At 36.8% G+C, this 27,196-nt stretch overlaps 1 protein-coding gene and 1 pseudogene across 1 annotated transcript in view; one reads left to right on the forward strand and one right to left on the reverse strand.

Annotated features, from left to right (window-relative positions):
• LOC115936549 (uncharacterized) overlaps positions 1 to 27,196 on the reverse strand; it is a 541,924-nt gene that overhangs the window by 235,186 nt on the left and 279,542 nt on the right. The window lies entirely within an intron of this gene.
• On the forward strand, positions 17,241 to 17,974 carry LOC102742497 (GTP-binding nuclear protein Ran pseudogene; annotated as a pseudogene).

The following is a 27,196-nucleotide window of genomic DNA, read 5'->3' on the forward strand; positions in this document are numbered from 1 at the left end:
AAAAATAAGACCCAGTAGGAAGAAACTATGAGTACCAGAATAGAACTCAAGAATATTTATAGGTAAACAAAAATAACCAGCACACAACAAGATATAGTTCACAATGTCTGGCATCTAAAGGTATACAAAGAAGAAAGGAAACAATTAGAAATCAAGCATTTGCATTAACCTGTAGTTGACACCAATGACAGAATTAGATTAGGATATTTAAACAGCTATTATTGTAATAGTATTCCAATGATAAAGAAGCTAGAAGTAAGATTGAACAAATAAAGACGTGGGAAATATAAAAACAACCCAAATTTAAGTTATAGTGTCGAAAACTACAGTGCCTGATTTACAAATTCACTGGGTGGGATTAATAGCAGATTAGACATTGCAGTAGAAAAGATTACAAAGCTAGAAGACATAGCAAATGGCCCAAAATAGAAAAGGCCCCAGGGAAAAAGTCTAAACAACAAGAAAGAACAGAGTATCAGTGATCTCTGGGATGACTTCAAATGACCAAATATACATATAGAGTTTCCAAAAAACATAAGGGGTGGGTGAGACATAAACATATATATGTACATACATATTTTTTTTCTCAAGTAATCTTTATACCCAACGTGGGGCTCGAACTCACAACCTCGAGATCAAGAGTTGCATGCTCCACTGACTGAGCCAGCCAGGTGACCCAAGACATAAACACATTTTAAGAAAGAGTTGAGGTAAATTGTCCAAGTTGGTGAAACCACAAATCCACATACTGAAGATAATCAATAAACCTCAAGCACAATAAATATGATGAAAACTACCCCAAGGTGCATCATAATAAAATAGATAAGGAGAAAAGTTTTACAAAAAGTTCTATAAAAAGTGGTAATCATTTTTATGCTTCTCTTTGTAAATTTGCTAAAAAAATTCAGTGATTCTGATTTATAAATAACTATGGTTTTAGTCATTTTTGTCAAAAAAAAAAATCTTTTGCTTTAGATGCAGAAGATAGAAAGCTTCTTTTTTTTCTACCAATAGAGAACATACAAACAACAAAAATTACAATTGTTAGAAAAATGTCTTTCCAGTACAGCTTAGTGTCTCCTGTTTTCTACTAGAATTTATTTATTAATTAACAATATCTTTAAACACAGCAAATGAGTGCAAAATTAAGTTGGAGAAAGAGGAGAGTATTATGCATTTAATACACAAGATGGTAGACTAGCCAAACCAGATGATAATCAGTCAATTGGTAAATAAAACTCTAGACATGGATTAAAACATCACCGTGTTTCCTTTTATTTTAATTTTTTATTTATTTTAATTCCAGTATAATTAACACACAGTTTTATATTTGTTTCAGGTATACAATATAGTGATTCAAAAATTCTATATGTTACTCAGTGCTCATCACATTTAGTGTACTCTTAATACCCTTCACCTGTTTCACCCGTACCACCGCCCCACCTCCCCTCTGGTAACCATTAGTTTGTCTATAATTAAGAGTCTGTTTTTTGGCTTGTCCTTTTTTACTTTGTTCATTTGTTTTGTTTCTTATATTCCACATATGAATGAAATCATATGGTACTTGTCTTTCTTTGACTGACTTGTTTCATTTAGCATTTTACTGTCTAGATCCATTCATGTTATTGAAAATGGCAAGATCTCATTAATTTTATGTCTGAGCAATATTCCATTGTATGTATATACCACTTCTTCTTTTTCCATTCATCTATTGATTTCAATAGGCATTATCTTGGCTATTGAAAATAATGCTGTAATAAACATAGGGGTGCATATATCTTTTCAAATTAGTGTTTTTATGTTCTTTGGATAAATACCCAGTAGTGGAATTTCTGGATCATATGGTAATTCTCTTTTTAAATTTTTTTAAAAGATTTTTTTAATTTATTTGACAGAGAGAGAAACGGTGAGAGAAGGAACACAAGAGGGGGAGCGGCAGGCAGAAGGAGAGGGAGAAGCAGGCTTCCCGCTGATCAAGGAGCCTGACACAGGACTTGATCCCAGGACTCCGGGACCATGACCTGAGCCGAAGGCAGATGCTTAAAGACTGAACCACCCAGGCGCCCCTCCTTTTTAAATTTTTTGATAGACCTCCACACTGTTTTCCACAGTGGCTGCACCAGTTTGCATTCCCACCAACCATGGAAGAGGGTTCCTTTTTCTCCACATCCTCACCACACTTCTTCTTTCTTATGTTTTTTATTTTAGCCATTCTGACAGGTGTGAGGTGATATCTCATTGTAATTCTGATTTGCGTTTCTCTGATGATGAATAACGTTGAGCATCTTTTCATGTGTCTGTTGGCCATTTGGACATCTTCTTTGGAGAAGTGTCAGTTCATGTCTTTTGCCCATTTTAAATTGGATTGTTTTTTGGCTGTTGAGTTGTATAAGTTCTTTATATGCTTTGGATACTAATCTTTTATCAGCTATGCCACTTTGCCACTTGCAAATATCTTCTCCCACTCAGTAGGCTGTCTTTTAGTGTTGTTGATTGTTTTCTTTGCTGTACAGAAGCTTTATATTTTGATGTAGTCCTAAGAGTTTATTTTTGCTTTGGTTTCCCTTACTTCAGGAGACATATCTAGAAAAGGTTGCTACTGCTGATGTCAGGTAAATTACTGCTTGTGCTCTCTTCTACGATCTTTAGGGTTTCAGGTCTCACATTTAGTTTTTTTTTTTTTTAAAGATTTTTATTTATTTATTTGAGAGAGAGAATGAGAGAGAGAGAGCATGAGAGGGGGGAGGGTCAGAGGGAGAAGCAGACTCCCTGCTGAGCAGGGAGCTCGATGCGGGACTCGATCCCAGGACTCCAGGATCATGACCTGAGCCGAAGGCAGTCGCTTAACCAACTGAGCCACCCAGGTGCCCCTCACATTTAGTTCTTTAATCCACTTTTAGTTTGTGTGTAGGGTGTAGAAAGTGGTTTGGTTTCACTCCTTTGCATGTAGCTGTTCGGTTTTTCCAACACAATTTGTTGAAGAGACAGTCTTTTTCCCATTGCATAATCTTGCCTCCTTTGTTGAAATTAATTGATTATATAATTGTGAGCTTATTTCCGGGCTCTCTGTTCTGTTCCCTTGATCTATGTGTATCTTTGTGACAGTACCATACTGTTTTTATTACTACAGCTTTGTAGTATATCTTGAAATCTGGGATTGTGATATCTCCAGTTTTCTTTTTCTTTTTCAAGATTTCTTTGGCTATTTGGGATCTTTTTGGTTTCATTAAACTGTAAGATTATTTGTTCTACTTCTGTGCAAAATGCTGTTGGTATTTTGATAAGGATTGCATTAAATCTGTAGATTGCTTTGGGTAGGATGGAGATTTTAACAATATTTTCTCTTCCAATCCACGAGCATGGAATATCTTTCCATTTGTTTGTGTCATCTTTAATTTCTTTCATCAGTGTTTTATAGTTTTCAGAGTACAGGTCTTTCACCTCTTTGGTTAAGTTTATTTCTAAGCATTTTATTATTTTTGGTGCAATTGTAAATGGGACTATTTTCTTAATTTCTCTTTCTGCTGCTTCATTATTAGTGTATAGAAATACAATGGATTTCTGTATATTGATTCTGTACTGATTTGCAACCTTACTGAATTCACTTATCAGTTCTAGTAGTTTTTTGGTGGGGTCTTTAGGGTTTTTCTTATAGAGTATCATGTCATTTGCAAATAGTGAAAGTTTTACTTCTTCCTTACCCATTTGGATGACCTTAATTTCTTCTTGTCTGATTGCTGAGGCTAGGAATTCTTATACTACATTGAATAAAAGTGATAAGAGTGGACATCCTTGTCTTGTTGCTGATCTTCAGGAAAAGTTCTGTTTTTCAACACTGAGTATGATGTTAACTGCAGGTTTTTCATATATGGCCTTTATTATGTTATGTTCCCTCTAAACCTAATTTGTTGAGGGTTTTTATCATGAATGCATATTGTGCTTTCCCAAATGCTTTTTCTGCATTTATAGAAATGATCACATGGTTTTTATCCTTTCTCTTGTTGATATGATGTATCATGTTGATTGATTTGTGAATATTGAATCACCTTTGCATCCCAGGAATAAATCCCACTTGATCATGGTTAATGAATTTTTTAATGTGTTGTTAGATTTGGTTTGCTAATATTTTGCATCTATATTCATCAGAGATATTGGTCTCTTTTTTTGTAGTATCTTTATCTGGTTTTTAAATCAGGGTAACGCTGGCCTCATAGAATAAATTTGGAAATTTTTCTTCCTCTTCTATTTTTTGGAATAGTTTGAGAAGAATAGGTATTAACTCTTTTAAATGTTTGGTAGAATTCACCTGGGAAGCTGTCTGGTCCTGGACTTTTGTTTGCTGTGATTATTTTGATTACTGATTCAATGTCATTGCTGGTAATCAGTGTGTTCAAATTTTCTATTTCTTCCAGATTCAGTTTTGGGAGATTGTTTCTAGGAATTTATTAATTTCTTCTAGGTTGTCCAATTTCTTGGTATATAATTTTTCATAATATTCTCTTATAATCCTTTGTATTTCTGTGGTGTTATTACTTCTCTTTCATTTTTGATTTTATTTGAGCCCTCTTCTTTTTTTTTTTTTAATGAGTCTGGCTAAAGGATTATCAATTTTGCTGATCTTAAATAAAAAACAGCTCCTGTTTTCATCGATCTGTTCTATTATTTTTTTGTTTCTAGTTGATTTATTTCTGCAGCATTATGATTATGATTATTATTTTCTTCCTTCTACTGGTTTAGGGTTCTGTTTGTTCTTCTTTTTCTATTTCCCTTAGATGTAAAGTTAGGTTGTTTATTTGAGATTTTTCTTGCTTCTTGAGGTAGGCCTGTATTGCTATAAACTTCTCTCTTAGAACCACTTTTGCTGCATCCGAAAGATTTTGGACACTTGTGTTTTCATTTCCATTTGTCTCCATGGATTTTTAAATTTCCTCTTTGATTTCTTGGTTGACCCATTCATGTTTAGTAGCATGTTATTAAACCTCCATGTATTTGTGTTCTTTCCAGATTTTTTTTCTTCTCATTGATTTCTAGTTTCAAATATGTGGTTGGAGAAGATGCATGGTATGACTTCAATCTGTTTGAATTTGTTGAGACATTTTTTGTGGCCTAACATATGATCTATTCTGAAGAGTGTTCCATGTGCATTTATACAGAATGTATATTCTGCTGTTTCAGGATGGAATGTTCTGAATATATCTGTTAGATCTATCTGGTCCAATATGTCATTCAAAGCCACTGTTTCCTTGTTCATTTTTTTGTTTGAGTGATCTATCCATTGATGTAAGCAGGGTGTTAAAGTTACTATTACTGTATCATTATCAATTACTTCTTTTGTTTCTGTAATTAGCTGTTTTATGTATTTGGGTGCCCCATGTTGGTTGCATAAATATTTATAATCATTCTGTCTTCTTGTTGGATTGTTACCTTCATGATTGTGTAGTGTCTTTCTTTTCGTCTTGTTATATAGTCTTTGTTTTAAAGTCTATTTTGTCCAATATAAGTATTGCCACCCTGGCTTTCTTTTCATTTCTATTTGCACAGTAAACGTTTTTCCATCCCTTCACTTTCAATCTGCATGTGTGTTTAGGTGTGAAATAAATCTCTTGTAGGCAGCATATAGATGGCTCTTGCTTTTTTATCCATTCTGTCACCCTGTGTCTTTTGATTGGAGCATTTAGACCATTTACATCCAAAGTAATTATTGATAAGTATGTTTACTTGTTTTATGGTTGTTTTTTAGTTCTTCTCTGTTCTTCTCTTGCTCTCTTCTCTCATGGTTTGCTGGCTTCCTTTAGTGATATATTTGGATTTCTTTCTCTTTATTTTTTGCATATCTATTACCTGTTTTTGATTTGTGGTTACTATTAGATTTATATATAACATCTTATCCCTAAAGCAGTCTATATTAAGTTGATGGTCCCTTAAATTTAAGTGCATTCTATAAGCATTAAATTTTTATATACCCCCCCTTGTTTTAGGTATATGAAGTCATACTTCACATCCTTTTTTTGTATATCCCTTGACTGATTTTTTTATAGATATACTTAATTTTACTACTTTTGTGCTTCCTACTTTTCTTATTCCTGCGTATGGTCTTTCCCTTCCATGTACGTATGGTCTTTCCCTTCCCCTTTAACATTTCTTATAAGGCTGGTTTAGTGGTGATGAATTCCTTTAACTTCTGTTTGTCTGGGAAACTCTTTATCTCTACGTCTATTCTGAACAACAGCTTTGTTGGATAGAGTATTCTTGGTTGCAGTTGTTTTTTGGGTTTTGTTTTGTTTTGTTTTGTTTTGTTTTGTTTTGTTTTCCAGCACTTCGAATACATCATGCCACTTTCTTCTGTCCTGCAAAGTTTCTGCTGAAAAATCAGCTGGTGGCCTAATGGGGTTTCCCCTGTATGTAGCTGTTTTCTTTTCTCTTGCTGCTTTAAAAATTCTCTCTTTATCATTACTTTTGCCATTTTAATTACTGTGTCTTGGTGTGGACCTCCTTACATTGATTTTGTTGGGGGCTCTCTGTGAATCCTGGATGTGGATTTCTGTTTTCTTCCCCAGACTCAGGAAGTTTTCAGCTATTATTTTTTCAAATAAATTTTCTGCTCCCTTTTCTCTGTATTCTCTTTCTGGGATCCCTAAAATGCAAATGTCATTATGCTTCATGGTGTCGCTGAGTTCCCTAAGTCTATTTTCCTATTTTATTATTTTTTCTCTCTCCTGTTCAGCTTGATTGCTTTCCATTACTCTGTCCTCCAGGTCACTGATCCATTCTTCTGCTTCCTCTAGTCTACTAATTACTCCCTCTTGTGCATTTTTCCCCTCTAGTGTATTTTTATTTTATTTTATTTATTTTTTTTTTTAAGATTTTATTTATTTGCGAGAGAGAGAATGAGAGACAGAGAGCATGAGAGGGAGGAGGGTCAGAGGGAGAAGCAGACTCCCTGCTGAGCAGGGAGCCCGATGTGGGACTCGATCCCGGGACTCCAGGATCATGACCTGAGCCGAAGGCAGTCGCTTAACCAACTGAGCCACCCAGGCGCCCCCCTCTAGTGTATTTTTAATTTTAGTTGTTGAGTTCTTAATCTGTGACTGGTTCTTTTTATGTTTCCCATCTCTTTTTTTCAGGGTCATACAAAGGTCCTTCACTCTTTTCTTCAGTCCAGTGAGTATCTTTTTGACCATTACCTTAAATTCCCTATAAGGCATATTACTCAACCCCATTTCATTTAGCTCTCTTATGATTTTGTCCTATTCTTTCATTTGGGACATATTCCTCTGTCTCTTCATTTGTCTAACTCTCTGTGTCTGTTTCTATGTTTTAGGAAAGTCAGCTGCATTTCCTACTCTTGAATGTAGTGGCCTTATGAAGAAGAGTTCCTATAGTGCCCTGCAGTGCAATGTCCCCTGTTCATCAGAAATTGGCACTTCAGGGATGTCTTCTATGTGTATTGTGTGCCCCCTGCTATTGTGGCTAAGCCACTTTTGCCTTCAGCCAAGTCATCTGCAATGGCTCTCTTTGCCTGTTATGGGGAGGGTTTGGTCTCTGGGGTGTTAGTGGGCCAGTCTGGAGCCAAAATGAATTAAGTTGAGTCAGACCAGGCTTTTGCCAAAGCACTGACCTGCAGGGTGCTCTCCCTGTGTTGTCCCCTGAGAAGCTTTCATTGGTGGATGCTGCCTGTAGTCAGACCTGATGTTTGCCCCTAGCCTACTGCTGGGGCACAGTTGGACCAGTATGTGTGGTTATCCTCCCCTCTCCCCAAGGCAGAAGTCATTTTGGAGTGGCCACTATTAGGGCTGCTTACACACTGCCAGGCTTGTGGCACTGCTTTGGATTGGGGGCTCCTCAATTGGAGGAGGTGGGTCTGCAGGAGAATGCAGGGGTGGAGGTTATTTCATTTTATAAATACCTATTCACTGTTATATATTGAGATTAACACACTGTTTCATGAAGTTGTGTAGTAGCTGTGAAATGGTTAACAAACAATTTAGAAAATTACTGTTCTGAAAAATAGAATAAGGCATGAGAAAGAACTGAGTAATTGTAATTCTGAAAAAAAATTAAGCTCTGATTTTTAAGAAGGCATTCCTGGAGGCTGAGCTCTTTTTTTTTTTTGAAATAATAATAATAAAAATTTATACCCATTCAAACCAGTTTCCTGTCAATTAAACACTGAATTAGATTTATTGTGTGGTAAAATCAACCAATGGATTGTACAGAAATCTTTGTTTGAACCAGATTAAAAAAATCTTTGTTAAAAACAAAAGTTGTTTTGCTCTTATGTATAAGCATTCCTCTTCTCCTGCTGGCATACTGAAAGAATTCGCCATTTTCTCAAAGGGATAGAATCCAAATAAACAGAATGTAAATACTGGTGAACTTTCACCCTCCAAGACATTATTTCTTAAAGGACAATAATCAGATTTTTGCTCTGAAGTAAGGAAGCAAATGTCTTCACATATGAAGAAACCTGATTTGTGAGAAAATTGCAAATGATTTTTTTTTCATTTGAAATAAGACTAAACCCAGAACAGAAATGAAAAGTAAGACTGTGATTTTGGCCTAAAAGGCAAAGAAAGCATCTATTTTACAGATTGTGGTATAACTGAAAAAGATTTGTATAACAGTATGATGTCTTAATAAGAATTAGGTATAAAAACTTTCTAGTCCTTCTTGTTAAGAAAAGAGACAATGAATGATTAAGCCTGACTCTGCATGTTTTTATTTTTGAAAAACTGTTATATGTTCTAATAAGTAATTACATTTTGAGGAATGGCATCTCAAGATTCTTCCATTTATATTCTTAGGGAAGATCTTGTCTACAACAATTGAACCATTAAAAAATGAGGGAAATAATCATGTAAAGGAGGGTTTACAACAACGGTGATGCTTCAGGGACCACGGGAGCCTAGAGGACAGGAATACAGGAGAGGGTATGATCTCATATTCCTCAAAGACTCTCTCCTCTCTTCCAGTCAGTTGTTTCCCTCTCTCCTGGTCCTTTCCCACTTCTAGGTTTTCTTGAAAACCAGAGAATTCTAAAAAAGGAGGAGAGGAGTAAGCCACACCTATGATGTCATCTAAGAGCCTCTTACTTGGAATATTCTCTTTAATTGGCCAAAAGGAGAAAATTTGAAACAAAATGGGAAAATAACAAAACAAAAACACCCTTAAAGCCTGGAATCACTTCCATGATGAAAAAGCCCACAAGGACTGGGTGAACCTATTTATTCTCATCAGTCAATTTATGAGATATAGTTATGATCAATAAATATTTTTTAATAAATGATGTGATAGAAACAAAGATGGATAAGATATAATACTGGTGGATGTATGGAATATAAACCCAAGCATAGCAAACAAATATTTCTAGGCAGAAAGCAAACATTATGCTCCATGGAGGCAACATGCAAATACAATGCCAATGTAATGCACAAATACTAGGACATCCTATTTAATTCTCTTTGTTTTATATCTTAGGAAAATTCCCTGGGAACTGTTAGACAAATTACTGAGAGAAAAGAATTTACCATAAGTTGGAAAACAATGTGATTTAGTTCATCCAGCTCCTTTTGTGATTTTTAAGTGTTCAGAGGTTAGCTGAAATGGCTCCCAGAAATAGGAAGAAAAGTTTTACTTAAGTCATCAAAGGAACATTATAGAAAGGCATGGCTTCAGGGATTTGGGTGATGAGAAATTTCTTTGAAAGAAAACAAAAATTTAGATAGAATGAACAAGCTAGGCATGAGAGTGGTGTTTTCCTAAAACTAAATCTGAGTTTACTGAAATATTTTCATAATAAATAGGTTCTTTTTATCTTCTACCTAAATATTAATGCCATTAATAATAACACTAATATTTTCTGTCCTATGAAGTTAATAATTTATTTACTCTGATTTTTTTATTTTGAAAGGTCTTGAAACACTTCTTTATTGCTTCATTTTTAAAAATATCTCCTAGAGTAAGATATGTTCACATTAAATTTCCAATTAGTATTTCTGCAGAAAAAAAATTAAAAAAAAATTTTCCTCTTGTGCACATAATCACAGATCATATATATCTTGCCCTTCTTGCTGTTCTTTTAGGATATATTTGATATGGATGACTGTCACCTAATGCAAAGATATTGCCTATGTACAGAAACTCTTATTTGTTGTAAAGCAAAAATGAATCTTCCCAGTTTATTTAACATTTCCTTCTAAAAAACTAAAAATAAAACCTACAACCAGAAAACAAAAAGGGTAGAGAAGGAGCTGCAGAATAAATATGCCTCCTGTGGATGGTTCATTCCCTTTCCATTTAACCCCCAGGACGTGTCTCAGTTCACAGTGAATGAAAGATGCCCCATTTTTCTCTGTAATGTGGGATGCTCAGCACTTCCTGGAGAAGCCTCAGAAGTGATGATCTGAAATTCATATGAGTGATAATGCTACAAAACCTGTCTTGCCCAACAACCATCCCTCTCCCCAATCACATGATCCATAAAAAAAACATCTGACAATTTGCTTTGGCTCACATTTATAAAAGCACTCAGTGAACTGACAGTTCACTTCTCTTGCCCACAAGCAAGCTTTTTAATGTTCTGTGTTCCAGTACAAAACTGTCCCTTCTCATTAGTGTTGGCATATGGCACATATTAACAGTTAATACATCCTTCCCCATCTCCTGCCTTTAAGGAGCTTAGTTTTCTCCCACAGCAGGGAGAAAAAGGGTAAGCTGTTTTTAAGTGATAAAAAGCCATTGTTTCTCAAAAAAAAGGTCTCTCTTCCCAGTATCATGATACATGGCTCAGAAAGATGCTGCCACTGTGTATCTGCTCTCATTTAGTGCAAGACAGGGATGGACCCTAAGTATGATCAAATAGGTTTCTCATGGTTAGGCTGACAGGCAACTGAGGTGGGACAATAAATTTTATTAAAATGGACATATAGGTGGCCAATGTTCTTGAATTTACAATTCAAGGTGAATATCTTGAAAGGAAGCCTAGAAGAGAGCTGTTCCCTCCACTCCAAGAATGGGAAACACAACCTTTTATTAGTATGGCTTATTTGAGGGTAACACTGCTATTTAGTTTCTCAACCAGGACACTTTTGGAGTGAAAAAGGTGCTATTAATAGTTACACTGGGATAATAGAAGTAATCAGGACTGCCCCAGGAAAAACAGGATGTATGCTCACCCTACTTACAAGTACATTAGCTCTTATGGTAATCCATTCATCCATCTGTAGTTTTCTACTGTTTTCATTCTACTGTTTACAAAAGTCTTACATCTGTTTTCATTCTTTTGTTCTTCAAGAAACTAAGCCTATTTTTGAGGCTCTTTTCACAGTGCAAAGGGGTTAACTTCATGCTATACAAATTTAAAGTTTGTTTTTGAGATTTTTAGGGCTGGAGAAAAGAAGCCTGTCCTCTACAGGATGATATACACAGCCCAGTACAGGAGTTGCAGGATATGTGGTCTTCTAATACATTTTGCTTTGCTCTCTGTTGAGAATTTAAAGAGCAAAACAAAAAACCTCCCTTTATGAGCCATTTAATAATTTTGGCCAATTAGGAATGCATACTTGGGTAGTGTGGATACGGAGAAGGAGTGTGCTTGCTTCAAACTGAGTAAAATAGCAAAGCTTATCCAAACCTGGTTGACCAGGTTGACTATGTTGATGTGGCAGACTACATGCTGGTGAGATCTACTAGGCAAATATTGCTCTAGGAAAAGTGCTTCAGGGCTGAGCATGTGGGGCGCTATATATGAACTTGAATGAGGAAATATTCCTAGAAATTTATTTTCAGACATGGAAGACTTTAGAAGTTATCTAACACATATTTTATAGATGGGGAAATTTAAGTTCAGCAATGTAAGCAGAGCCAAACAAGGTTTTCTAGCTCCTTTTCCAGGGCCTATGAACCAAATCCATTGTGTTGCATGGCACCAAGAGCATGATTCAAATACACTACAACAGCATGATTTAGAATGTATAGTAATATACGGGGAGTGGTCTTCATTAAATTTTGAGTTGGGCTTAATATCAGAATTTTGATTAACCCGTATTTGTCACTTAATAATACAGACTTGGTCATTAGTTGTAATTCCAGTTCTATTAACTACCAGGAAGAACTTCGGGAAAATCATTTCACAGTGTGGTTTCTTCCCCTGCAAGTTGTGGGGCTAAGCTAGATAAAGTTCTTTCAAAGGCTCTTTCATCTTGAATTCCCAGTTAATCAACTCTTCTCATTTTACCACCCTAATGTGTCATTTGAAAAGTAATTACAGTATAAATCCCAAAGCTATAAGAAATTAGCAGAGCCCAGACAAAATTTTCTACTATACCCTTACTTTTTCTTATCTTCCTTACTTTCCCTTCCATTCTCTCTTCTTTTCCCTTATTCTTCATCCTTTGTTTCTATTTCTTCCTTCTGTTTTTTTGTAAATTTCCTCACCTTCCCATACAAAAAGTAAAAACAATATTAATATCAAAGAAACAAAAAAAGAAAGAGAAAAGAAATATTCCTTTGAATATAATAAGCCTAATTTGCCTTTCCGTAGATAGTAAAATATTCAAGGAAGAATCTTAGAGGCATCATCCAACCAGATGCTCATCTCAGGAAGGTGACATAAATTTATCATGACATTACTCAGGTCCTTGTAAATCTCACATACAGGGGAACAAAACCTTATCCATGCTTATCAGGAATGCACTGTCTCCCAGCAAATTGAGAGTCAAAAGTAGCAAAGGAAAGCAAAGTCTGAGATATCCTTGAAGTCTTGAATGTTCTGCAGAGATCAAATTCAGATTTCACCTCTAAGAATCTGTCTGCTGTGAAAGGTAGAGAATAAAGCAGATAGTTGTGGATCCTAAACTTTATATATTTTAATGACTGTTGAATTATCATGCAAAAAGGAAAGTAAACTACTTCTTAATGCTTAAATACAGATTCACATAGAAAAGCAAGAAATGTCCTACATTGTAGATCTATTATTACAGCACGTGTCACAATAAAATGGAGAGGAAAAAGCAAAAGGAAATTTTAATGGTAGTGATTTGAAAAAAATCACAATTGTTTGTATTTTCTTGTTACTCTTTTCTCCCTTTTCCTGTAAATTCATACAACCTTTATTGATATTTTGTAACTGTATTTTCCACCAGGAAACTATACAATCCTATGGCAGCACTTTCACTAAAGTGGGGTAGCTAACTCTTGCAAAAATGTTGAACAGCAACTCACTTAACACAGAGAGCTTCTTTAATATTTTATCCCCTAGAGTTAGGTTCTCAGCATTCAAGTCTTCTAAGACTATACAAAGAAACTCCTGTTTAGTCTCAGTGTAGGTCAAAAGATTTGGGTTTTGGAGAAAGACAGGTTCTGTTAATTGTAGTTGCTGAGAGGAACAATATCTCTTGCTTTTCTCTGTTGGGTTTGCATGCATAGATTTCTCTTTCTATGTTAAAAATATAACTTCCCCCTTTTAACTATGCCTGGGAGAGCTAAAATCTATGGTAATGAAAAATCCCTTTAGTCTTTCACTGAAAAAAAAAATGTGTAGCATAAATTAAAAAAATGCTATTATCTCAAAATACCACAAGCTCTATTTTCATCAACTCAATTAACCCTTTAAAAGAATGGAGGCATCATCTTGTCCATCAAGATTAAAACTTGAAAAACTGCTAGAAACTACCACCAAGTGGAAACAGCATTAAATTCAACTTCAAACGTAAATTCTGATTAATCCTACGCAATGTACAAATCTCAACTGATTGACTGTGGTTGTAGGCAACAAACATAAAAATAGATAAATTGGACTATATCAAAATAAAAAACTGTACATCAAAGGACACATTCAATAGAAGGAAAAGGCAACCTATAGAACAGAAATAAATATTTATAAATCATATATCTGACAAGGGATTAATATTTGGAATATATAAAGAACTCCTATAACTCAACAAAAAATAAATAACCTAAGAAAATGGGCAAAGGACTGGAATAGACATTTCTCTACAGATGATATACAAATGGTCAACAAACATATGAAAAGATGTTCAATATCACTAATCACTAGGGAAATGCAAATTAAAACCATAACAAAATACCACTTCTCACTGATCAGGCTGGCTACTACCAGGAAAAGAAAGCAAAACAGAAACTGTGTTGTGAGGATATGAAAAAATTGGACCTTTTGTATGCTGTCGATGGGGATGTAAAATGGTGCAGCTGATATGGAACGCAGTATGGCAATTTCTCAAAAAGGTAGAAATAAAATTAACAGATGATACAGCAATCCCACTTCTGTATATATGTCCAAAAGAATTGAAAGTGAGGATCTCAAACACTCATGTTCATAAAAGTATTATTGCAATAGTCAAAAAGTGGAAGCAATCCAAGTGTCCAACAACAGATGGATGGATAAACAAAATGTGGTATGTGCATACAATGGAATATCACTTAGCCTTAGAAAGGAAGGAGATTCTGACACATATTACAACATGGATGAACCTTGAGGGCATCATGCTACATGAAATAAGTCAGTCACAAGGAGACAAATACTGTAGGATTCCACATATATGGGGGTATTTAGAGTAGTCAAATTCATAGAAACAGAGTAGAATGGTGCTTCTCAGGGACTAAGAGGAGGGGGAAATGGGGAGTTGTTTAATGAGTACAGAGTTTCAGTTTTGTGAGATGAAAAAGTTCTAGAGATTGGTTGCACAACAATGTGAAATATGCTTAACAATACTGAACTATATACTTAAAAATGGTTAAGATGATAAATTTTATGTTATGTGTATTTTACCACAATTTAAAAAAAATTAGGACGATTAAAAAAAAAAGACCCGTGATTGCAAACTATAGTTCTTTAGTCAAATACTAAGGACTTCCTTTTTTTTCTTTTTCTGATATTTTAAATAGATTACTCATAGAAACATTTTTCTAGAAATTTTTCCTCAGGCAAGGGAAACAAAAAGTAAAAATAAACTTTTGGGACTATACCAAAATAAAAAGCTTTTGCAGAGTGGAGGAAGCCATCAACAAAACAATGCAGCAACCTACTGAATGGGAGAAGATATTTACAAATGATATATCTGAGGGGCGCCTGGGTGGCTCAGTCAGTTAAGCATCCGACTCTTGATTTCGGCTCAGGTCATGGTCTCAGTGTCGTGAGATTGAGCCCCATGGCCAAGCTCCACACTCAGCGGGGAGTCTGCTTGAGATTCTCTCCCTTGCCTTCAGCCCCTCTCCCAACGCACCTGTTTTCTCTCTCTCTCTAAAACAAATAAATAAATCTTTAAAAAAAAACCACAAATGATATATCTGATAAATGGCTAATACCAAAAATATATAAAGAATTTATACAACTCAACACATACCAAAAAAACCAAATAATCCAATTAAAAATGGGCAGAGGACCTGAATAGACATTTTTTCCAGAGAAGACATGTAGATGGCCAACAGACACATGAAAAAATGCTCAACATCACTAATCATCAGGGAAATGCAAGTCAAAACCACAATGAGATATCACCTTATACCTGTCAGAATGGCAGGTATCAAAAAGAGAAGAAATAACAAGTGTTGGTGAGGATGTGGAGAAAAAAGCAACCCTCATCCTTTGGCGGGAATGCAAACTGGTGCAGCCACTGTGGAAAGTAGTATGGAGGTTCCACAGAAAAATTAACAATAGAATTACCACATAATCCAAAGCTTTACTAGTAGACAGCTACCCAAAGAATACAAAAACACTAATTCAAGAAGATACAGGCACCCCTCTATTTATTGCAGCATCATTTAAAACAGCCAAGATACAGAAGCAACCCAAGTGTCCATCCATAGATGGACAGATAAATAAGAGTGGAATATGCATACAGTGGAATATTGCTCAGCCATAAAAAGGAATGAGATCTTGCCATTTGCAACAACATGGATAGACATGCTAAGTGAAATAAGTCATACAGAGAAAGACAAACACCATATGATGTCACTCATGTGTAAAATTTAAGAAACGGATGAAAAAAAGAAAAAGAAAAACAGAAACAAACAGAAAAACAGACTCCTAAATACAGAGAACAAACTGGTGGTTGCCAGAAAAGATGTGGGTAGGGGGAAGAATAAAATAAATAAAGGGGATTAAGGGTACACTTATTGTGCTGAGCACTGAGTATTGTGTAGAATTATTAAATCATTTATACTGTACACCTGAAAGTAATATAATACCATATGCTAATTATACTTCAATAAAAAAAGATTACAGACATTAACCATTCTAAAAAATAAGTAACCTCCCATAAGATATTATAGAATAAAATATGAACAAAGATAAAAGGTCAATGACAAAAATGCTAAACAGACTACTGTAGTCTACAGGATAATAATGAAAGCAAAGTTGGTGAATGAAGTAGAAAGAGAACTCGTCAATAGAAATGGTAATGAGCTACTTTCTGGAACATTAATATGTAATCTCAGCAAACAGAGCATACAATACAATGTGGGCTCCTCTTATTTTCTTTCAGGTCTTTTATCATTAATATGAACATTCAACAAGTTTGTAAAATACTGGTGAGAATAAATTCTTTTTATTCAGTATACCTGCCAACAGACATTTTAAATGATAGGAAATCCTTCAGGCAACTAGAACCCTTTTGGAAAATACTATTCACATTCTTTCTGTTGAAATCTTACCACAAATGCTAAAGGACTAAAACATATGTGAGGAATTTTCTAATGGCAAGTGAGTGGCCTGTTCTCTGCTACTATGGTTCAGAGTCACCCTTGAAATTGAACAACCCCTGGGCCATTAATGCAGCTTCATTGCTGAGGCCGTGGTCCAAGAAAACTCGAGGGCTGGTGTATGCCCCACCATTCAGGAAACCAAGTGGAATCTCTACCTAGCTGCCTTCCAGAAGGCTGTTACTGTAGATTCTGGAACCTGATCCCCGATGCTTGAGACACTCCCAAATACCTCAAGGTTGGCTTAAATGCACCAATTCCTATTTTTCTTCTCCATAGGCATTATAAATATCTACTTAAACATATAACTTTCTAAGGAAAATCAAATATGAGATAATTTTAAATTAATCTGTCTTGATATGCTTAACCATCAAGATGGAATCTGACTTTTCCACTAATTTTGGAAATCTAGGAAATGAACCCCAATTGCATACAGTAAAATAGTTCACCCAATCAACCTTTGAAAAGTTTTTTGTTTATTTGTTTAAATCTAGGGTTAGGAGCCTCAGTCAGACAGGTGGGAGACACTTTTGGAAGCAAAAGCACAATGGCTACCCAAGGAGAACCCCAAGTCCAGTTCAAACTTGTATTGGTTGGTGATGGTGGTACTGGAAAAACTATGTTAGTGAAATGCCATCTGACTGGTGAATTTGAGAAGTATGTAGCCACCTTGGGTGTTGAGGTCTGTCCCCTTGTGTTCCATACCAACAGAGGACCTATTAAGTTCAATGTATGGAGTACAGCTGGTCAGGAGAAATTTGGTGGGCTGAGAGATGGCTATTACATCCAAGCCCAGGGTGCCATTATAATGTTGGATGTAACATCAAGGGTTACATACAAGAATGTGCCTAACTGGCATAGAGATCCGGTACAAGTATGGGAAAACATCCCCATGGTGCTGTGTGGCAACAAAGTGGACACTAAGGACAGGAAAGTTAAGGCAAAATCTATGGTCTTCCACTGAAAGAAGAACCTTTAGTACTATGACATTTCTGCCAAAAGTAACTGCAACTTTGAAAAGTCTTTCCTGTGGCTTGCTAGAAAATTAATTGGAGACCCTAACTTGGAGTTTGTCGCCATGCCTGCTCTTGCCCCACCAGAGGTTGTCATGGCGCTAGCTTTGGCAGCACGGTATGAGCACGATTTAGAACTTGCTGAGACAACTGCTCTCCTGGATGAGGATGATGACCTGCGAGAAAGTGCACCTGCAGCCCAGCGTCAGAAGTTTGGTTTTCTAGGCCAGTATCCATGGTAACAGTGGTGCAAGGTGCTTGCCACTGATTATATAGCTGAGCACAACATGTGCTTCATCTTGGGGATGCTGAAGGAGATGAATGGGCTTCAGAGTGAACGTGGCAGTTTAAAAGGACCTTCATTTTTTTGGACCTGCATATTCAGATGTTTTGGAACGCAGTTGCTTCCTTCCTGAGTTTCAGATGTAAGACTACTATAGCCACATCACAATATCCAGTGGTGAAATCTCATTTATCCCTGTCATTCCCATTCCTTTTTGTTAAGAATCAGAATAAAGTTGTATTTCAAATATCTAAACAAAAATAAATGAATAAAAATAAAATAAATCTAGGGTTAGGAAAAGATGTGACTTCTCCCGTGTGTCTGCCTTGACCCTGGTGGAGAAGGTTGGTCAGAGTTTAACCCACATTGGCTAGTGCTGGTCTCAGGACTGATAAGTGCCCAAATAGACCTACTATGAGCCCAGATTCAAGGACAGCTGTGACAGAGTCTCTGATTCCTAAGAGACTTTTAAACGTGGTTATCATTCTTTTTTTCATTTGTATTTAAATGTTTAAAAACATTACAATTTTAGAGGCCCAATGAAAGTTCCAACTTAGTGCCATGTTTATGTATTTGTTCTTGTTTGAAATGTTATTTACATCTCACCCAAAGAAAAATACAATGGGGTTTTATGTTATTTGGTTAGAATTTCCTGAGTCTCTAAGGGAATTGGAATTAGGGTTGGCAGTTTAAACAATACATCCTGTATAAAAGTTATAGCACAATGAAGGCATCTATAGAGACTGAGTCCACACACCACAAAGGCTACAAATCTCTACCAGGAAGGTCAGCATGTCTGTACCCAAAGATCTTCAGTGACCTTCCTGAAATATCTAGTTCTTTTCCTTTGAAGAAAATGCTTCACGAGGTAGAGATGTGCCAGTGTCTCATGCAATGTGTGAGTTGCTGTGGTAAGTGATCCCCTTTTTCCCTTATGGAACAAGTAATGCATTGTAACCCCTAACAGAAAACTCCAGCTGTCCCTTTACACGCCAGTCTTTTGGCAAAGGTTCAGATTTTTTTCCCCCTTGAATAGTCATAATTCATAGAGAGAGAGCCAGACACACAGATTTCTTTTTTCAACTGACTTTGTGTTTCTTTGGCTATCTTATCCCTAATTGCTCCCTGCAAACCCACCCCTCCATGCTGGTAAACTAGAGGGAACCAGTTTCATGAACCAGTAAATACAAGATTTAAACATTCACTCTGTGAGACATATACAACATTTACTGCCAATTTTGATTCAAGTAGAGAGGAAAATTGCGTAAGTCGGCTATTAGGAGCTGCAGGTGTGCCTGGAGAGGGAGAAGGCTTCTTATTCAGGAACTATAGATAATCCCTCTTATAAAACTTCCCTAGTTGTAAAATATTTTTTTCTCATCCCTTTGGGAAATGCTGTAGGCAGGAAATCGCATATGTGTATTAAAAGTGAGGTGATAAGCCAATTTTACCAGACTCTACTTTCAGGAAATGACTGTGAATTTTGAAATTTTGTTGACTCTTCAAAAATTTCTGATTTACTTGAACTCAATCTTAACCAATTCACACTATATGTGATTAACTTATTTTGTGCGCATGTCTTTTTACATGCCTGCGGATAAGCTTCCACAAAACTAATGTCATTTGAATTGGCAGGAAGTCTTTATTTCCTGTCCTGAAGTGTACTGTAAATGAGAACATCTGAGCAAAGGCCTCATCCTTCGTTTTTTTTCTCTTTTTTCTTTTGTCTACTGAGCTGTGCGTTATAACTTCTCATTAAAGCAAGGGCACCCATGTACAAGGAGAACTAAGTGGGGCCCCATTTGTGAACATTTTTAAGAAGAAAAGTTTTTTGTTTTTTGTTTTTCTTACACAGCTGACCTAAGGTAGGTCAGGGTTTGAGGAGTAACTATATTTTGAATGACCACAATGCCCCAGACCCTGTGCTGGGTATTGTAGGCACAGTTCCCACCCTCAGGGAGCTTACAATTTCACAGGCAGAGCAAGGTTTACACATCTCCCAGATATATGGCTGCAGAGAGTAGGGTGTATTCAAGGGCCCAAATGAATGGAGCAGATGGAATGATCTATGTGTGCTGCAGAAAGAATTGGTAGGCAAGGTTGGGCTGAGGGATTAGATGTGACTAGGCGAGAATAAAATTTGGCTTCCAGGATGGACATAGCTTAGATTGTCAAAAGGTATTCAATACAGAGGTGAAAACATAAGCCAAGGGCAAGTAGTTCTGGTGTTTTGGAGGTTGTGAGGAGTGAAATAAAGGTCCATGTGGGGCTTGGATACCAGGCAGAGGAGTTTGTACTTTATTACATGGGCAACAGAGAACCTACTGAGGAGTCCAAAGCAAGTGGTTGACACAGATATGGACCTTACTCTGATCCAGTCTAGACTTGAACTTTCTAGCCTCTATATCCTATGTCTTTGCAGAAGCCTGTTTGGGACCCTATCCTGTGCCTCCCAGATTCCCAACTACTGGGAATGCTGTCAGCAAACAGAGCTCAGTTATAAGCCCTCTTTGGGAATTGCTGCAGCTAAAGAGAGTGGCCCCTGCTAAGGGCAGCCCACATCTAAAAAGTGGTTAATGAGGTAAGAGTGGGTATAAAGTGCTCACTCCCTTGCTCCCATTTGGGAAGTCTCTGAGGGTTATCCTGGCATTAGTGTCCCCCCACAGGGTCTGCCCAGGCCTTGTAACTTGTCTGCAGCCCTGTTTCTCTCTTTGTTCGATCTGGCTTCTTTCCCTCCCCTTCTATAGTCATTGATCCCAAGAGGACTGCCTGACAACCCTCCTGCATATTCATTTCCATCCTTGAATCTGCTTCGCAGACAACCCAACCTGCAATGAGGTTGAGGTAATCTTCCCCTATGCCCACAAGTCACTGACAAAGCTTCTGGGTAAGTTTCTTGGGAAGTATTCAGCCACCGCACTGCCCAGTCTTGTGGCAAATTGACAATTATGTTTATCCCTAGAAGAACTAACAGGTATTTATTAAACGCTTCTAGTTTTCGAGGCACTATACTGGACAATCGAGGCACTATACTGGACAACATGGACTAATTTGGCACAGACATGACACCACGGAAATATCTATTTCTGAGGCACAGAAATAACACCACAAATAGCTTGTAACGGCTGAAAGGAGCTGTATACACAGCGAGACTAGAGGAAGTCAAGGCCAATGTAGGTGTTAAAGAAAAAGTTATTCATGACTCCTGTTAAAATTTTAAGGCAGACTTTATTCAGGACTATTGCCATAGCTATAGAGATTACTGCAATGGGCTTTTGCAGTAGGGGGAAGGGAGAGAGATCAGGCTTAATTCCAAATACAACAAGGAAAACTGGGGATTTATAGCCAAGGAGCAGAATGAGGGATTTGATACATGAAAATTACTAAGAGGTGGGATATTTTTTTTTTTCTAAACTGACCAAACAGGATTCTTACTGAAGGCAGGCCAGCATGATCAGATAATACTTGGGGGGGGGGGGGGCAAGATGAGGAATTTGGTCAGATATGGAGGGTGATCAAATAGTATGGTAGGGGATTTTGGCTAAACTGACTTAGCAAGATTCTTTCTAAAACTGGACTCTAAAGGATGAAGACAGAAGCCCAAGACCAAGGAATCTTTGTCAGGGGTGGGATGATCAGGGAAGGGTTCATGGAAGACCTTGTGAGAAGAAATGGTTCAGAAGAGACCAAGAGGAGGGAAATATGGGGGATTCTTATAAAGGATATATAGTGAGCAGAACTGAGAAACTTGAGAGACACATGCTTGAAATCAATAAATCTGTCAGGACTCAAGTGATTATCTCGGAAAAAAAAATTGAGAGGTAAGGCTGGAAAAAGTGGAGCGCTATTGTGTAGGCACTAGTTGGTATCCTAAAAAGTGACATCTTTCCCCAAAGCCTCCCCAGAGGGTACAGTATCCTCAGCTAGTGACTAACTGACAATGGGTGGGTGGTTTTTTGTTTTTTTGGGTTTTTTTTTTGGTTTTGGTTTTTAACATACTCAGGAACTGGAAAAGTAATGGGGAAACAGCAGGCCCAAGATAATGTTGAGAGCCTGGAACCAAAGAACTCACCCATTATTAAGAAGACAATTCTTTCTAAAAGGATTCCTTTCAGCTTTATTCTCTCTAGGTTCTGAGGAAGAAGAAAACTATAGCACAGAAAGTTTTACAATTTGCATAACTATGAATGCTCAGCTATTAAATAGTAAAGCTGTGATTTGAACCCTGGCTCCCTGACTCCACAGCCCCACATACTTAACCATTACACAATATTACTTTCAGCTGGAGTCCTTACACTAATTGTAGTGAAAGGAGAGGTGGGAATTCAAAACTAGTATTTTCCTTCCCAGGTAATCAACAAGTGAGTTACTCCTTTCCTCTATTATGAATATATTTGTTCTAAATTTTAGTTTCTATATACCCCTAGATGATTTTCTCATTCATAATGCTAGTTTGGCATTATGCTTTATAGTTCTATCTTAAGACCCTGACTCTGTCTCACGGCCCATTTTTCTATGTACTTTATTAACTTCAATTTTCACTGTAGATTTTCTAGATTAAATCCTCAAAAGGAAATACATTTGGTCTAACTAGCTCACCTTTTAGGATTAGACAATGTCATCAGTTATTGTCAGAAATTGATGTTCTTGGGCCATATGTCCACTCCTGATCCAATAAGCTGCAGTTACTAGTGAAGTTTTTCAGGATATGTTAAACAGGGCTAAGCAGGCATAAAAGGCTGAGGGTGTGGAAAATTTCCTTGTGAGATAGGTAAGGTAGGCATTGTAGTCAGCCTAAATCCAAAAGGATAAAGCCACAAAGGGATATTATTCAATACTAGGTGGAGATTTCTTTTTACCTTTAATTCCTTCAGAAGAATTGGGAGGGGAGGAGCACAATCCCAGCGTTAAGGCTTCTACTACCTGCCTGCTCCCCTACCACCAGCCCCTTAAAAGAGGTGCAGTATAGTCTCCAGAATACTTAGCTTTACCTAGCTTAGTGTTTTGACAATCAAATACTTGTTTAATCTGAAAGCAGAAAGATTAAGTAGAAAAAAATTTTTAACCTTCTTTCTTTAGTAAATTTTTTATTTTGTCAGAGATGAATAATGATTTGGGCAGGATTAGGCAAATTCTAAACTTGAGGTGGAAATCCATCCAATGAACCCAATGCAGGCAAACTTTCTTCACAAATAGCTGCTGCCAACTCTTTACAATCTCATGATCCTACATAATTTACATTCCTGCATAAACATCTTATTTTTGCCACCACTGAACCATTTTCAAATTCTTTTTACTTAACCTAATAATCTAAACCTTGATATCAAGCATAATTCCTAAACCATGACTAAAACTATTTGAAGCAGCACGGTCTAATATAAAGTATGGAAAGAACTATTGATGCTAACAGAAATCACTTTCAAAATACAATTCTTGGAGTGGTGAAACTACAAATTAGCTAGACAGATGTGCATCCATAGGTAGAGGTTAACTGAAAAGTATGTTTTATCAAAACTGCCATATTTCCTGCAGTTTGATTATAGTTAAACCAGGGTTCTCAACTGGTGACAATTTTACCTTTAGGAGACATTTGGCGATGTGTGGAGACATCTTTTGTTGCCACAGTGGAGGCTGGGGTTAGAAGGCATACTGTCATCTAGCAAGTAGAGGTTAAGGGGGCTGCTAAACATGCTGCAATGCACAGGACAGCGCCCACAACAAAGAACCATCCAGCTCCGAATGTCAACGGTGCCAAAACTGATAAACTGCCAATAAACTACAAAAGGAATCTGAAAGCGTCTGATAGAGCAATAAGAATTGCTCTGATTCCCTAAATGACTGAATGGAACAGAGTGGCCCTCCTATCCTAGTACTTATTATGTACAAGAGAAATAAATTTGTATGTTCTTTGAGCCACTATATATTGGGGCCTCTTTGTTATAGCAATTTAGCCTTCACCTGACCTGGGACACATGGTCTGTTTTTCTGGTAGCGATTTTAATCATTGGTGGTGTTGGTGGGAGTGGTTTTCAGGGCAATAAAGAGCAAATATGGGCTTAAGAGGACTGGGAACTGGGGTGCCTGGGTGGCTCAGTTGGTTAAGAGTCTGCCTTTGGCTCAGGTTATAATCCCAGAGTCCTGGGATAGAGTCCCACATCAGGCTCCCTACTCATTGGGGAGTCTGCTTCTCCCTCTGCCCCTTCCCCTCCCCATGTTCTCTCTCTCAAATAAATAAATAAAATCTTTTAAAAAAATAAAAAGAGGACTGGGAACTGAGCAGTTTATCTGCTAAGGTATTGTGAACAACTGATCTTCATTTATTCATTCAGTAAACATTTATTGAACCTATACTATGTGCTGGAAATAAGAAGTAAGAATAAATATTCCCCAGTGATCAATTTTTTTTTTTTTTGGAAAAGTAAACATAATATGTGCAGTATGTTCTCGATTAAAAAGATGACAATAGTGATCTTCATACTTCCCCCTCTCTGCCAATTTATTCAAGATCTAGGTATATAAATCGAAATGTGCTAGGCTCAAAGAAACAACTTTATGAGGAAATGGCTAGGTGAAAGATGCAAACTGAAAGGCCCTGGGCCATGTAGGTAAAAATAAGAGTAAGGTGGAGTGGGTAGAACTGTGTCAATCTGGAAAGTACAAGACCCTCCTAAAGTGTTGGGCAGCTCCCTTGGCTCTAATGTATTGATTCCACATGGAAAGACAGACTGAGATTAAGAATGAGCAGAAATAGGGATTTTTATGTGAGCATTCCCAATTTTGAAGTGTTGACAAGGTATGTAAAATATTTATTGAATTTCTTGGGCTGGTAATCAATAAGTAAATTAACACACTTATTCAATTCCAAGATATCTGGCCACTTTAGTGAACATGATACAGAGGTCTATAGTAATGGATAGGGCCATATCTAGAGATGAATACAGGTAGAAAGAAAAGTAAGTTTTTGTTTTTGTTTTTGTTTTTGGTGGGAGGAAACATGCAAGGGAAAGATCATATTTAGCATGATTTTCTAAAAACTTTCCAAATTCATTCTCAAGATTTTATTTTAGAATAATTACCCAGTCTATATTGCCAAGGCAATAGAAATGCTTTTATGAAAAACTTGCTTACAGAATAAGACTACCAAACAGTATCATTATAGCATTGTAGAAATGTTCTATGTAATAGAGCAGTAATACCTTCTGAAATTTTCCTAGAAAACAAAGAAAGCCTTTAAAAATAATAATGGTTGTTTACAATTGCACCCAAAACCATAAGATACCTAGGAATAAACCTAACCAAAGAGGCAAAGGATCTGTACTCAGAAAACTATAGAGTACTCATGAAAGAAATTGGGGAAGACACAAAGAAATGGAAAAACATTCCATGCTCATGGATTGGAAGAACAAATATTGTTAAAATGCCTATGCTACCCAAAGCAATCTACACATTCAGTGCAATCTCTATCAAAATACCATCAACTTTTTTCAAAGAAATGGAACAAATAATTTGTATGGAACCAGAAAAGGCTCCGAATAGCCAGAGGAATGTTGAAAAAGAAAACCAAAGCTGGTGGCATCACAATTCCAGACTCCAGCTCTATTACAAAGCTATGATCATCAAGACAGTATGGTACTGGCACAAAAACAGACACATAGATCAATGGAACAGAACAGAGGACCCAGAAATGGACCCTCCACTCTATGGTCAACTAATCATTGACAAAGCAGGAAAGAATGTCCAGTGGAAAAAAGACAGTCTCTTTAACAAATAGTGTTGGGAAAATTGGACAGCCACATGCAGAAGAATGAAATCAGATCATTTTCTTACACCATACTCAAAAATAGACTCAAAAGGGATGAATGACCTAAATGCGAGACAGGAATCCATCAAAATTCTAGAGGATTTTATATCCTGCCACTTTACTGAATTCCTATATGAGTTCTAGCAGTTTTGGAGTGGAGTCTTTTGGGTTTTCCACATAAAGTATCATATCATCTGCAAAGAGTGACAGTTTCACTTCTTCTTTGCCAATTCAGATGCCTTTTATTTCTTTTTGTTGTCTGATTGCTGAGTCAAGGACGTCTAGTACTATGCTGAATAGCAGTGGTGATAGTGGACATCCCTGCCGTGTTCCTGACCTTAGGGGAAAAGCTCTCAGTTTTTCCCCATTCAGTATGATATTCGTTGTGGGTTTTTCATAGATGGCTTTTATGATATTGAGGTATGTACCCTCTATCCCTACACTGTGAAGAGTTTTAATCAAGAAAGGATGCTGTACTTTGTCAAATGCTTTTTCTGCATCTATTGAGAGGATCAGATGGTTCTTTTTCTTTCTTTTGTTAATGAATTGTATCACATTGATTGATTTGCGGATGTTAAACCAACCTTACAGCCCAGGAATAAATCCCACTTGGTCGAGGTGAATGATCCTTTTAACGTACTGTTTCATCTATTGGCTAGTATTTTGGTGAGAATTTTTACATCCATGTTCATCAGGGACATTGATCTGTAGTTCTCCTTTTTGATGGGGTCTTTGTCTGGGTCGATCCCATTTACAATTGCACCCAAAACCATAAGATACCTAGGAATAAATCTAACCAAAGAGGCAAAGAACCTGTACTCAGAAAACTATAGAACACTCATGAGAGAAATTGAGGAAGACACAAAGAAATGGAAAAACATTCCATGCTCATGGATTGGAAGAACAAATATTGTAAAAATGTCTATGCTACCTAGCTCAATCTACACATTTAATGCAATCTCTATCAAAATACCATCAACTTTTTTCAAAGAAATGGAACAAATAATTTGTATGGAACTAGAAAAGACCCCAAATAGCCAGAGGAATGTTCAAAAAGAAAAGCAAAGCTGGTGGCATCACAATTCCGGACTTCAAGCTCTATTACAAAGCTGTAATCATCAAGACAGTATGGTACTGGCACAAAAACAGACACATAGATCAATGGAACAGAATAGAGAGCCCAGAAATGGACCCTCCACTCTATGGTCAACTAATCTTTGACAAAGCAGGAAAGAATGTCCAATGGAAAAAAGACAGTCTCTTCAACAAATGGTGTTGGGAAAATTGGACAGCCACGTGCAGAAGAATGAAACTGGACCATTTCCTTATACCACACACAAAAATAGACTCCAAATGGATGAAAGACCTAAATGTGAGACA

This window comes from Leptonychotes weddellii, chromosome 7, assembly GCF_054177405.1.
Source record: "Leptonychotes weddellii isolate Sample4059 chromosome 7, ASM5417740v2, whole genome shotgun sequence".
In the NCBI taxonomy this organism is placed as follows: Eukaryota; Metazoa; Chordata; class Mammalia; order Carnivora; family Phocidae; genus Leptonychotes; species Leptonychotes weddellii.